Here is a 14,806-nt window from a genome sequence, read left to right on the forward strand (position 1 = left end):
ATTAATAGTAGTTATTCAGAAAAGCTACTCCCTTTCCAACATAATTTAGAGGTGGACTGGTATGTAGACCTGCTCCAATTCAATGAAGGATTAAGCTAAACACTACTATTAAAAGTAGATTAAGTGAAACCAGAAGACATTTTGATTCCTGAATTAGAACTGTCCACACATGCACTTATGCAGGAAAAGCTTTTGTGCTTTAAATGCAAACCTTACTTTCATCCAAATTAACTTTCAAATAAAGGCAGCAAGCCTTGAATCATTGCACCCATTGTCTGAAAATTTATATAAAATACTTGTGTGAAAAGTAGGATACTGAAGTTCATAGTGTGGGCAGAAAGATAACCAGCTGTAACAATTCTTGCAAGGTAACAACTAGGCTAATTTTTAGAACCTGTTTTGCCTTTATGTAGCAACTGATTGTGTAAAAAAACAGTGATTCTGACAAGTGCTTCCAAAACAGAAGTTAATGAATTCACACATTCTGAAAAACTGCTCTAATTCTCTAGCATTTAAAAATTATACTTTATTCTGGATCAATTACTGAGAAGTAAACACCAAGTTTTTAATGCCAAAAAATTGTTACCTCAAGTTTAAATTTCTTAGGTTTATAATCAAAATATAATAGACCGATGAGAAGTGACAGTAACTTTGCAAATATTGTCCATCTGATATTTTATCTTATTGCAGGACAAGGTAGCAAAAACACAGCATGAATTTCCCCCCTTATTGCAATTATTGTTTGATCCACAGGTTAGCTTTACCATCAGATTTAACTGCAGTAAAAATTAATCATGCAAATCCTGGTACACATGCATAGTTAAATTACATCTTATCCTTGTGCAATTCCATACACTGTAAGAAGTCCTCTATGATTTGTTTTATGAAGCATCTTCATACATATATTCAGAAAAGAGGTCCAAGATCATGAGCTTCATTCTGAAGCAGCTCCACATGCAATCATGGCCACTGAAATATTAGAGAATTTTATTGCAGGTTTAGTCCATTATAATTGCAAGTCCATTTGATCCAACTGCATAGTCATGGCATATAACATATCCATATACATTTATTTCAAACAAGCCTAAAATTCCAATGTTTCTTCCTGAAGGCAATGTCTTCATACAAGGTGCTATCAAAAATAAACCTGTCATAAAAAATGTTTATGTAAAAAAAAAGAGCGGGTTTGGTTGAATGCATAAAACCTTCTCCTCCATCAAAGTAATCACTTGAGTTAACTTTGAAGCTTGATATAAATATTAGCAAAAGTGAAAAATTTATTGCCATCTTTACACAAAGCAAAAAGGCATTAAATGTGCCCCAACAGCTTCAATGAATGAAACTCAGTTCAGTGAGTGTAGCTATGTTTCAGTTAATGGCTGATAAATTCATCCAATCACCTCTCAGATACTGGCACAATCAATTTAAAGGAAATTACTAAACTTATGTTTCCTCAACTTCCATTTGCACACACAACAGCAGTAGCTGAAAATGTGCAGTATGATTTGCATACAGTTTTGACTTCTTCGCAGACATTTCTGAAGACAGATATTTAGAATTTTGCTGGAAATTTGGCCTCCTATGATTCCCTACATGCTAGGATTCTTGACATAGTCCATCTATCTGTTTTCTGAGTTAATACTTACATAATAAAGTGTCTTGAAATCCACTATATTATTGGAATCCAAATTTTTGTTCCAAAAGCTCCTGTAATAGAGCTGATATTTTGAAAATACATTTAAAAACCCAGATCTAGCAGAAGAGGACTGCCTATTTCCACTTCTGCAGCTCATTTACCCGTGGGAAAAATCAATAAAGAAAATTTAACCAAGAAACTTGCCAAATAAATATCTGATAGATCCATTAATATACAATAATAATCAATAGACGGCTTTCCTGGCAGTGAATGACTAGCTGGAGGAACCACTAACTGTGAGAAATTTCCAATGCAGAGTGCAATCTGATCCTGAAAATACTTACTCATATTATCAAACCTTATTCTTACAAAATAATCCTGATTTGGGTGAGCCAGATGTAACATCCTATCTAAGTATGATTACATACCTATTGCTCCCTAGGTATATTAATAAAGTAGCATTTTTAGACCATTTGTTAAGTTCTGCAAATACTACTTGTAAAATTACTTTAAAAGATAAAAAAAGACAGTTTCTTTCTTAGGAGCTTCTTGAAGTTGTGTTCTGTGTTCCCATGGATACACTGCATTGGTCCTATAATGGTCTTGCTTCAGTACAGTAAGCAGCACGGAAACCAGACTAACTCCCAACATCTCCTTAGGCTTAGAGCACCTTCATCAGCTAAGTGCTGCTCCAGTGCTGCCCAATGGAACACACCTTTTTTATCTCTTTCATTCTGAGAAAGAACTAATTCTTAGTCAAGGCTTCATAGTTGATCTCAGCATAAAAAAAATATGCAACTGTATAATTTCTCCCTAATACACCCCAGGCGCGTTCCTCTGGCTAGTTCACACAGTGCCAGGTGGTTCCAAATTACTTATCATTATCCCAGCTCATTTGTACAACACAAGTATCATCACTGACCTCCCCCTCAGAAATATGAAGTTTTCAGTTTATACACAGAATCCTGTTTTCTAAAAGAATTCTTAGAATGATGGAATGATTATCAAAGTAAATAACAATCAAATACCCCTACTCTGAAAAAATTAGTTATTCTGAGACGTTGCATGAATCCCATCATGTGAGGAATAATTCTCTGATGCCACAGGTTGTTCTGCTTTCTTGTTCTTTGATGAAAATTATCATTATGGTCCCCCGGGTAAGTCCCAAAGACATTTTTAAGGAAAGTGATTGGCAAAGAAAGAGCAATCTTGGAAGAAAAATAAGCTATTAAAAAAAGGCAATTTTCTTTAGATGCAAAGGAGGTAGAGGAGGGTTACTAGTGGAATACACAGGTTTTCATTTCTATATCAATACCTCAGACATAGCCAAGGTAGTCAGCAATCAGAAGGGGTGAGTCAAATGCTGCAAAACATCCAAGAGGCAGAGTTTATTAACAGCAGCCTTAGAGTTGCAAAATAGGGAAAAGAGGTTTAAATTAATATTAGCTTTCAAAATAACATTAAAACATCTCAAGAGAGGATATAGTTAAGAGAAATTCTATCTTTAGGGTGAGGTGAACTAGTGACCTAACAGCTGTTTTCTACAAGATGTTTTCAGATGAGTAACAGGTCTATTGCTGCACTCAGGGCAAATTAAATTTTCCCTAGACTAACTTCTAAGATTGCTGCTGGTCTTTCTAACATTCATCAAAACTCCCCTCTCATCTGTTTCATAAAAAATTTATCATCTATGTTTGCTAGGTTCAGAATGGCCAGCAAGGTTCATTGTAAAGTTCTTTTTTAATTAAAATAATATTGTTAAGCTCAATATTTTAAAAATCCTTACTAAATTCACACTTTAAGGTATCCCAAGTGATGCTGCATCTAAATTGCTGTAAAGATAGCCTGTGCATCTAGCACCACCATCAAAACCATTGGTTTTGCTGTTTACTGTCCTCTTTCAAGTTTCATGTAGCCTCCTCAGCCTTGCAGCTATTATCACCCAAACCAGTACATTAGATTCTGACAGTGCCTGGGCTTTCAGGACGCTGTGCAGGACAAATCACCATCATGGCCAATATCTGGAGAGCTGTGACGTTGCTAGATGTGAGCTTGGCTCAATGACTCCATTAGCCCCATCAATACACATCCAATGGCCACGTGAGCAGCTATGTGATGTAGCAGCAGTCATTTCAGAAGAATCATTGACTGTCTTACTGCACAGACACAGAACTGACAATTAAATGAACTAACAGCTTCAGTTTGTTTGTGATGATCAATTCAAGCTACAATGCAGTCATGCAGGGAAAAGTTAGGAGCAGCATGACCAAACCTAACCCACAGCTCCCATTTTGTGACACAATGTCTTTCAATAGAGAGGTTTTTCTGTCAAGGGCAAATAAAGCATCTTAAAAATCATTTTCATTAGTTATCTTAAAGGTGCACTTTCCAATGCAGGGAAAAATATTTCGGCCAAGAAAAGTATGGAACAATTAAGTGAAGCAGCTGCTTAGTGGCTGAGGATCCTTTGACCTGGGCTGGGAAACTCCCTTCCTCTGGGAGTTTACTGAGTATTTGTATATAACCCATACCTGAGTCTGAGTCTTCTTTGCTGTCTCACATAATGGATACTTATAGCCCACAGAGCATGACAATGGAAAGCTGGTCACCAAGGCCAGCACTGCAGATATTACATGCAGAAAAACTTATTTACAGCATATTTTTCCATGTTCCCCCTAATCCACTTTTTTCCCTTCATTCTGAATACAAGAGTGGTTTATTTAGTTTTCATTGCCCTATCCTGTCTCAAAAGGGTATACCACTCTTTAAAACTGATAAAAAACTAAGTCACACTGAAGTGGTTTTATGAAACTTATCCAAGTTCTTCAGTACAATTGACGTGTTTTCCTTTTAACATAGATATGGCAGAGTTGAATAGACTCCCTGGAGACTCCACAGTTATTTTCAGTAGCAACAAGAGCCCATCCCAAACATAACTTCCAATCTGTCATCCCTCCTTGAATACTAAAAACAGCCTCTTCCTCTTACAATGTACTGAAACCAACTCTGTATAACAAAAACACCCCAAACACTCCAAAATCACCTGAATTATTTTCTTAGATATGTATCCCAATGCCACAATTGCTCCCATGTAGATCAAGTAAGAAGGAATGTGCACTGCCTTTTCTCTTGGGAGATACACACTTCTGCCAGGGGCAGTATATAGCATCTTGGAATTTAAAAGAACCACTAAGGAGGAGAGGAAAGCAGAGATTTAATGCAAGCTAGAAAATTTGGGGAGTCCCTTCTAAAAAAAAATAATTTTTAAAATAAAACGCCAACTTGGTAGTAGTTCTACATAACAGCAAAAGTCAAAAGTAAAAACAGAGAGAATTTACACTTTTTTTTTTTGCCTGCGACTCATATTTTTACAGGCAAGTAATTAAGAGTATTTTCCCACCATTATTCTTTTAAGCCGTTAGTATAGATATAGGATCTCCAGATTTTTGGCAAAGTTTTGGTTATTATGGAAGAACTAGCTTTGATTTTATGACAGTAACTGTCTGTATATATTCTCATTAAAGTCTTAAACTTCAACAATAAAGTTTGGAGACTGTTTCCATTATGTTCTTATTATTTCTTGTAGTAATGCAAGATTACTCTAAAGAAAATAAAACAATTAAGATGCATTGGTTGGTTGTGATCACTCATTCAAGCAAACGCATCATTTACAGAACATATTCGCATTTCTCATGCTCCAAGTTTATGTAACAGTGTGGTCCCTCTTTCCAAAAATTTGCATACAAGGTCTGAAAATTTTTTCTCCTACTAGGAATAAAATCCTACCCAGATACATATTAGAATCTTTTAAATATCTTTTCAAAAGGAGATGGGTCTTGAGATAAAACACGAGACATGAAAGGCCCAAAGACTGCATACAATTCTCTTGTGAAACACAAGACACGACACTGTGACAGCACAGCCAGCCCTCAAGCATTACTGTACACCTGCAATCCAACCTGTGCTCAGTCCCACAGCACAGCTGCAGTCCTGGGGGATGTTCCCCTGAGCCCAGAGTGCCAGGCTGGTCCTGGCTCTGACATCCCTGGCACCAGCCCTCACACTATTCCTCGTGTCCCCGTCCCAGTGCCAGGGGCTGAGCAGCCACAGTACCCAGCACAGAGGCACCATGACAGCACATGGAATGGAAAGTGGGATCTGAAGCCTTACTTGCCCTGACAGACAACAGAGACAATTAAAACCAGTGATATGATGTGTGTGCACCTATACAGAAATCATGGCAAAGGAAGAGAAGTGTAGTGCTATCCTGCTATCTCTGCTCAAAAGACTTCGACCAAATTTGTTGGTATTTTATCAGTCAAAAAGTAACAAAGACATAGCATTTTATTGTCTTAAGATATTTCTCAGTTCCATGGCACATGCATTTAAACAATAACAACTTTGGTTTCCTATTACTATGAATGCATTAAGCACAGCATCAAAAGTATTCCTGAAACCATTTTGTTTATCTTCTGGCCTTGAATTTGATATGACTAGAAACAATTCAAAATTTTTTAAAATAATATTGAAGCCAAGTATTATCATCATCAAAGCTCATGCAAGTGCTCATGCCCATGCACTGGAAAAATAGGAATATCATATTATATTTGTCATGATTATTGATAGTAAAACATTTTAGGACAGGTTGTAAGAACAACGAAGAGTGGTAAGGAATGGTTGTATTATTAAATTTTGTCATTGACCCAGTGGACTTCCAACAGCAAGTACACAATCTCTTTCTGGTTTTTAAATTATTATTTATGTGGACTTACCTGTCCTCTATTACATAATGTCATATAACCACTGACCCAAAAAAGCAATTGATCAGTTGAACAGCATAGGAAGGTTTATCATCTGTATGCAACATTGCAGACTTTTTGCAGTTTGAGTACCTAAAGTGCCATTCAGAAAAATGTGTCACCAAAGCAAATTAATTTGGATTAATTTAGCTGTCTCATTCTAGGATTGCAGCCTAATAAATTTTACCTGAGATCTTCCTATTCCTGTTGCTCAGTGAGGTCAGACAGAATGTCCAAGGGGACAGATAATTTATTTTGCAATCAGTATTGACTTCCTGGTCTACAGTTTATCATCAGTTTGATTTCAATGGGAGTAGTGACCAAACAGAAGACATGACTTGGGTGTGTGACCAGCTCATCTTCTGACTACTAAACACAACATAGAATATTATGAATCAACTTTTGCAAGCACCAGCTGATAAAGCTTTTGTTACAAACTGCTGTCAGGTGTATATCCCCAGTGTTCACACTACCAGCCATTTATTAGTGTTTATCTTACTTCCTGGAATCTTCACACTCCCTCTTAGGAGAGGAAGCTCCAGTACAACTTTTCCTCCTGCACACTCAAAAGAATCAAGAAGCCACCAAAATCAAAACAACTCTCTCACCTATTCTGTGCTGAAGGAACTCTTAGCTCCTTAAAAGTGGCACATGACCAACTGCTAACACCAAAAGCAACATTCCCAAAACCAAAACTGGGTAACAGATTTTGTTCAATGCCTTTAAGCCTTTGAATAACAAGCAGCCCTGATCAAGTAGCCACAGAATCAGTCATAGAATGGTTGGCATTGAAGGAGACCTCTGGGGGTCATCTGACCCAACCATCTTGCTCAAGAAGGGCTACCTGAAGCAAGTTGCCCAGACCACATTATGATGGCTTTTGAATACCTCCAAGGATGGAGACTTCACAGCCTTCCTGGGCAATCTGTGGATGACCACACTCACCATTAAAAAGTGTTTCCTGATGTTCTGATAGCACCTCCTGTGCTCCAGTTTGTGCCTATTTGAGCCCTTGGCCTGCTAAAAAGATGGCAGAGAGAAACTACCTGGAATACTATGCAGAGTTGGAAGTCAAGAAGGCTTTGTTTAATGACAAAACTTTAAAAATCTCTATGCACAATTATAGGCTTCATACACATAAAGACCAGTTTTTACACTCCTTTAGTCGTCCAGTTATGAGCTTTGTGATGCAGCTTCTGTGACAAGCTCAAATTGCAGCCTTTGTGCTCTTCTGCCTCTATCAAAAGATCAGGCTCACTCTCTGCAGTGATGGACACATATAAATAAATTACAGTGAAACTTCTGCAAATTGTCGTCTGGAAAGGGCAAAGAAGTCTGATATTCTTCATTGCAGAAGCTTTGGGTAGGAGTTTCAATCTTTGTTATGGGTTGTGGGCTTTTTTCTGGTAAAATATTCGTTTAATGTTTTTGAAAAGATTTTGCCTCTTTTTTGTGGGCACATCATCAAAGCATATTAGTTTAATACCTGCTATCATTCATTTACTGGAGAAAAATCATTAAACACGTCACTTCAAAACTGCGTGACATAATATGAAATTGAAATGACCTTTATTTTGGCACACTAATGCACTGAGTTAGAGTATTACAAAGTCCCAATGTTGCCTATTTACAAATGCCAGACAGACTACTGCTACAGCTCTAATATGCTCAGAGATTGTGCAGCCTATGAGCAATTGTAACTAACTGAAAAGTGAATTAGCTGTGGGGGAAGATTCACAACTTACCAATGGGAAAAGCCACTGCCACAAGAAAATGGTTTAATTTATATTGGAGATTTGACCAAATAGAAGTGGAAGTTTTGACCCAGTATGCACTTCTGTTAGATGCTGTTTCGGTGTTTGGCCTCCTGTCTTGCAATCCATAAACTTGCATCTTGGGTCTTCTTCCCTTCCATATGGTTCTCACACCAAGTCTGTAAGAGTGACAGCTGAATGAGTCACAGTCATGCTTGACTTCAAGCACAAAGGTGTCTAATTCTAAGTCTTAAAAATGCACATGACTGCATCATAAAAAGCCACAGGCTGCAACACAGATCTTCAAAGCACTGCCAGGGAGTGCACAGATGTGTACAGCAACCCTCTGCACCCACTGCGCCATTCTCAGGACTCAGGATAGTCAAACAAGAGTCAGATTTCCACTCATTTCCTGAGGTTGTTCAACAGTATCTGATGGATGCTGTGGATCACTAAGATTCTGTCCCCTGGACCTTTTAATACACATTCAGCCATCCCCTCGCACATCAGGGGACTTCTCCTGGAGAGGTGCAGTGCTCCAAGACAAAGACGTAACTGATTCTTATATCTGTTCCAACACGGAACACCACAGCTAAAGCAGTTGCAGTGTTTCACTGTGTCCAACTGAGGTCCTTCTCCTGAGGCCTAATAGCACAAAAGGCATTTTGTAATAGCTCCCTTTGAAATCAAATTAGCGATGTTTCAAAGCGTGACCCGTAAAGGGCTGCTGTCCAGAAGGGACATGTGTTTGACAGACACAGGTTCCACCTAGCAGGCCTCTTCAAGAATACAGATGGAATCAAGATGTGTGAACAGAGCTCCAAAAGGGGAGCCATGGGATATCAGGATATACAGCAAAGCACTCTACCTCAACAGATAAAAAGGAAACAATATCAGATACAGTGTGAAATAGCTCACTCCAGTAGGAAGGACAGATTCTGACAGAATTTTATAGGTATGATCATTGCAGAGAAAGATGCTATTCCATATATGCAGAAGTTAGCAAAATATAGCCCAAATTAAACTTGAGAACCTTGTGCTAAATCCTTATAAAAGTCAAAGTCACAATCTCCCACTTTCATTTGTCCATACACTGCAAAATGTTAAAAGTTATTGTAGGCTGTAGCTCAGAATACCCATGAACACAATTTGGAGACTAGGAGTATATAGAAAGCAGCCTGTATTTTTACCTGTCTAGCTATAAAATTAATGGAAAAGCTAGAAAATATGAGCTTTCAAGTTTGCCACAATGTATCTGCTTATGTGGCAGAAAACTAATCACCTCCTTGTTCTGCAGGGTCAATTTCTCTGGAGCAAGAAGGAAGATGAGAACTCCCATCCATAGTATATAAAACAGGAAAGTATTTGGTGGGTGGACTTTTGAATATAGAGATAATTAATTTAAAGTGCAGCAACTTCCTAATGCAGCCCAGGCCCTTAGCTCCATAACTCATTTTCACATGAATTCACAGACAAGAAAAAAAATCATGCTAGTATATCAAAAACCCCTATAGCAGCCAAATTAAAAGAAACATCTGCTGTCAGGAACTCCATCAACTACTTGTTGCCAGTGTCTTCTATCTGAAAAGAGGACAGGTAAGAGATTAACTATGTGTACTTTGCAAGATGAAACAGAGTTCAGGGCAAAACACAGGCTGTGCATTCTTCACTATGTGTCAGGACCAGCCATTTCTGAAAAAAAACCAGGTACTTTAGGCCAGGACTAGGAGCCAAGGCTAAAATACCACAGTGAAAAATGCCTCTGGATGACAACAGCAGACCTCACTAATGGTAGAACTTAACTTACATCAGACTCTAATGGCTTATTTCTTCAATGATCTTGAAGTTCTGCCTCTGCTAACAACAGGAATGACAATCATTTCAGGAAATGGAACCCATTTCTACCTTCTCACAGAAAGGATAGTGGAGTATGCCATATTCTGCACAGCTCAGACATAAGGTTACAGCCAAGATTTGGCCCAAGTTCTTGTATACCTATCTTTTCAGCTGCATTTGATTACTTAAAAATAACTTACTAACACTTGTGATTTTTATATTATTTTTTTCAGGAAATTACTTTAGAGACCAGGGAACTGTCACAGTGATCACAGAACTATATGCAAGTGCCATCCTGATAAACTCACCATCCCTGAGAGACATACACAATACAAGATTCACATCCTGATATGAAATGCCAACCCAAAAAAGGTGGGAATTCAGCTCACTCTCCATGTACAAGCAGATCTCCTTCCTTGGACTTCAGAGATGGTCAGTTGTCAGATTGACTTTATCATTCCCTCGGGGCAGGAATGAGAAAACCAAACTTCTACCACTGGAATTTGATGGTGAATGACTTTGCATATGAATACCAGTGTGGCCACAACTCTTTCAATTGGATTATAAACCTATTCAAAGCTTTGATTAAGGAGAAAGTAACTGAGTGGTAATAGAATCATTCTCATCAGTGCCTCTATATCAGCAGCAGAGTAACATCCTCCTATTGTTTCTGAAGCAGTAACTATTCATGTTCTCCATGTGGACTATAAATGAACTTAGCCCTGGAAACTGTGCTGTTGGAGTAGTCCATTAAGAAAATGTATTAAAAAATGCATTAAAACACAGACTAAAGCTCAAAGGCAATGATCAGTCTGTCCTGTTACCCAGATTAGTGAACATGAGCCAACACTTACACTTTGAGTTCGTCCCTAGAGTGGTACCTTTTCCTTTTCAGTCCATCATGACATATTTACAGCTTTGTCTCTCAGCAATCCCTACTGAGGCTCCAGGGATTCACATTGGCTGGTCATGAATGGCTTTTTTTCTTGTGCTACTACTGTTAAGAGCCAATAGAAGATATTGAGGAAGGAATAAAGAAGTAATGTGTGTGTTAATTAAGAGTTAACATTAAGAGTTAATGGATTGCTGTCATCCCCATATATCTTGGATTAGGTTAAACATACTCTTTCTCCCCTGCCCCATTTCAACACAGCTTCCCCATGTATATGCTATAGAAGTAAGCTTGCATTAGCTGTATCTGCACTAGACAATTGAACAAGCCTAAGATAGTTCTTTGGGACTACAGCTACTGTCTGCAAACATTTCCCATTCATATTATTTAATGCTCTTTATCTCCAAGACAAGATGGTCAGGTACCATCTTAACTGTAGACAATGTGGTGCTTTGGGATGCTTCCTCATAGTTTTCTTTAATAGTATAGATATTGCTGTAGACAATAGGAAAATAAATTCAATCATACAGAATCCAGTGACCAGTGTTCTGGTTTTACTGTTTTCTTTTTCTCTCATTTAAACTCCTCATCAAGACAGCCTTCTACACACTAATATCATATTCTTCTTGTTTACAAAACTATTCAATGCTCCTATGAGCACCTTGATTAGCTGTCAATATATTATCAAACTTAAAGCATTACATTAGTCAGTGAAAAAAATATGGGTACATAAAACACACCCAGAAATGAACAACACTTTCAGACCAGAAAGGGTTTGTCTTTCAAACCTCCATAGAGAAAGTGACTGAATTTCTGCTAAGGGGGTACCCAATCTGTATCATTCAGCAGATCTAAAACAAACAGAGTCACATTACAGAGCAAGCAAGCATTTACAGGTCTCTGCTCTAGGACAGAACTCCCCATCTCTTGTCTGAGTGTGACATCTCCCATGAGAAGGTCACTGGTTTCTGGGTTATTCAAGCATTCAGTGTTGATGTAGAGTCGATCTGTTCCCACTCAGTTATGCAGCTAGGACACATCACCCCTCAGTTCCACTGTACATTCTCAAACACACAGACAGACACAAGGACAGTAGTTTTAAATCCTTACAGAATGGAAAAGATCTTTCCTGCTCAGAGACAAAAAATCCCTATCTCTCCCTGGCATCATTACTTGGTAGCAATAACTCCGAGGTGTTATTGAGACCACATTTAGCTTTACAGAATAAAACATAACAAGCTGTCAAAATGTGCATAAATAAATTAGAGTCATTATTCCAGCTTAAGGTTCTAGGGACATAAACAATCCTCTTGAAGTTCACTGTGACATTTTTTGCAGCAGGAGCCAAGCATTAAAATTACGTCCTGTATACAGAGAGCTGGAAATGCATTCTGTCTTAGGGCCTGGCACTGCGGCACAGAAATCAACAGGCCTGCCTTGGAATAGAAAATACAGCAGTTCAGGGCCAATTCCCTGCCCCTGAGCACAAGTTTTATGGCACAGCCCATGTCCATATGGCTAAACTCTGTCCTTCTGCTCACTCCCCAAAGAGAAGTTCTCATCCGTATCTGCCTGCTTGGAATTGTCCCTGGCTCATGCTGCTGCCCTGACCCACCTCCAGGCCCAGCTGCAGACAGCACTGGCTGGCACTGGCAGAGCCATGCCCTGGAGTGTGCTAACACCCAAATTCCACGGGTCACCAATGCCACTGCTCCTGGCCCTGCCCAGTGTACCGATACAGCCACAGCCCGCGATTTCTCCTAGGATATTACCCTAAGTGTCTGTCCTTTCAAAAGTGACTTCCAGTTATATAATAAGAAATGCAGAAAGTGAGATCCAAAAAAGACACTAGGAATGAAGACATACACATTTTGTGCCTATAGAGATATAAAGGAGCTATACCAGGTGAGACCACATATCCATCATGCCTGCATCACTAACCAATTACACAAACTTAGGAAACAGTGTGATATCAGGGTAAGCACACAATACCTTCTCAGCACAGTCTCCTGCAGTCCTTTGTGACTCAGAGACTTCCTGAACAAAAAGTGGTACCCTGGTATTTAAAAGCCTTCTGAGGATTCTTCTCAAAGAAAATGAACTCTTAGAATTAAATGCTATATAATTAAAAATCCAGTGAAAATAGGCTTCAGCAATTTGAATTATAAACAAGGAGAAAACCCATTCATTCAGAAAACACACTTTGCATCAAAAGAACATCAAAACAAGGATGAACAAGAGTAGTGCAATTACAAGAAAGCATCAAGCTGAAGGTTACATTCTCTAAGAGCAAAATGGCACTGACATTATGACGGAAGGCTTTTGCTTGGGCTCAGTACACATAAAACACAACAGAATCAAATTTTGTAGTGTATTCAAGGCAGAACCTGCTACAGAAGATCTCAAAACAAATGGCTAGTAATTCTGGGAAAATGCAGAAACTCTTCTATATTGCAAGCAACAGTTTTTACAGCAAATTTTTTTTCTAACAGTTTTGGTATACCCCTTTAAGGTTTTGAAAAACCACCATGGCAACTGCATCTTTGGGTTCTGATGGGTATTTTTCAGCTACTTGCTTAATCCATATTAGGAGCTGAGGCAGGCACGGCAGTATGAAGGATTGTTCCATTCCTAAGTGGGAAATTCCATGAGATAAAACATTCTTGCATTTTGTCCAGCTGAAATACTGTATTTCCACTGAAAATGCCATACTAATATACTCACCGGTGATGTTGATCTAGAAATTATTAAGACAGAAAAACTTTTGATTCCTCTGTCTCCCTTTCTCTTCAGTGTGGGATCAAGTGGGTCAAACCAAAAATCTAAATGTATTTTCCCCCCTAATAACAAAGAAATTTATATTTCCTACTTTTTCCTCAATGTATCAAAAATATACAAGGTAGAATCATCCTGCTTTCCAAAACTTTTTGTTGCCCATGGAAAAGAAAGGCTTCCTAGAAATTCACCTAGCACAGAAAAGTTCTTGCTTGCTTTGAGCTAAATCACAGTGTCACAACAATGCAGATGCAAGCTTGAACATCCATGATCTGACTCCTCTGAGATTTCTCCTCTCATCCATGGACATTGTAAACATAACACAAATACAATCCAATATTTTTATTTGGGAAATCATGGAAAGTTACAGAAATTAATTTGGAGCAGATGACAGAACAATTCTGACTAGGACAGAAATCAGGAAGAATACAAAATCTTCTGCCAAACTTGGGATGGAGGTAAAAAGACAACACAGAATTCATGCTTTTATAGATCACTATCTGATGTATATTAGAGAAATGCTGGTTATGTCATTCGATTCTCTTCTGCCAAAAATTTCCTCATCTGCAGAATGGTGACAGCAGTATTGCCAATCTCACAGGAATCTTGTGAGGACAACGACCTGCTTTCCAGTGTTCTTACACTGGGCAAGCATTAGATGAAGGACAGAAGAGCCTATCACCACCCTATGGCCTCCTCAAATGCCAGAGAAGCACTACAGGGCTCCTGGCATGCAGAGAAAATCTATTCATGTATGATCATTTTACCTAAACCAGCACTGGCCTGGATTCCTCAGATAATTAATCAGCTTCACCTTAGAACACAACCACACCAATGCAAGATTAAAAATACAGTGTTTACAATTATATGTGTAAGATCAAATTAATAGAGAAACAGAATAAATGAATCTAACAATATCAGATCAGAATATATTTGTATTGGAAAGAATTTAAGGAAAAAAGGTGGGGGGGAGAACCCCAAAACGGCATAAAACAATCCTTTAGCCTAACCAGCAACTCTAGCAAGCCAGCCATACAGCAAGGGCTCAGGAATCAGTTTAGAGGGGAGAGAAGCATTCTCATTATGTGTAAGCTGTAATGAGAGCAGTGGGGGT

At 38.5% G+C, this 14,806-nt stretch overlaps 1 long non-coding RNA gene across 2 annotated transcripts in view; it reads right to left on the minus strand.

Moving 5' to 3' along the window:
- LOC106865131 (uncharacterized) overlaps positions 1–14,806 on the minus strand; it is a 224,275-nt gene that overhangs the window by 78,441 nt on the left and 131,028 nt on the right. For both annotated transcript variants that reach the window (XR_015802728.1, XR_015802729.1), the window contains one exon: positions 8,181–8,368. This is a non-coding gene — a long non-coding RNA (uncharacterized LOC106865131). The remainder of the gene's footprint in view (positions 1–8,180; positions 8,369–14,806) is intronic.

This window comes from Sturnus vulgaris, chromosome 3 (assembly GCF_052056855.1).
Source record: "Sturnus vulgaris isolate bStuVul1 chromosome 3, bStuVul1.hap1, whole genome shotgun sequence".
Taxonomy (NCBI): domain Eukaryota; kingdom Metazoa; phylum Chordata; class Aves; order Passeriformes; family Sturnidae; genus Sturnus; species Sturnus vulgaris.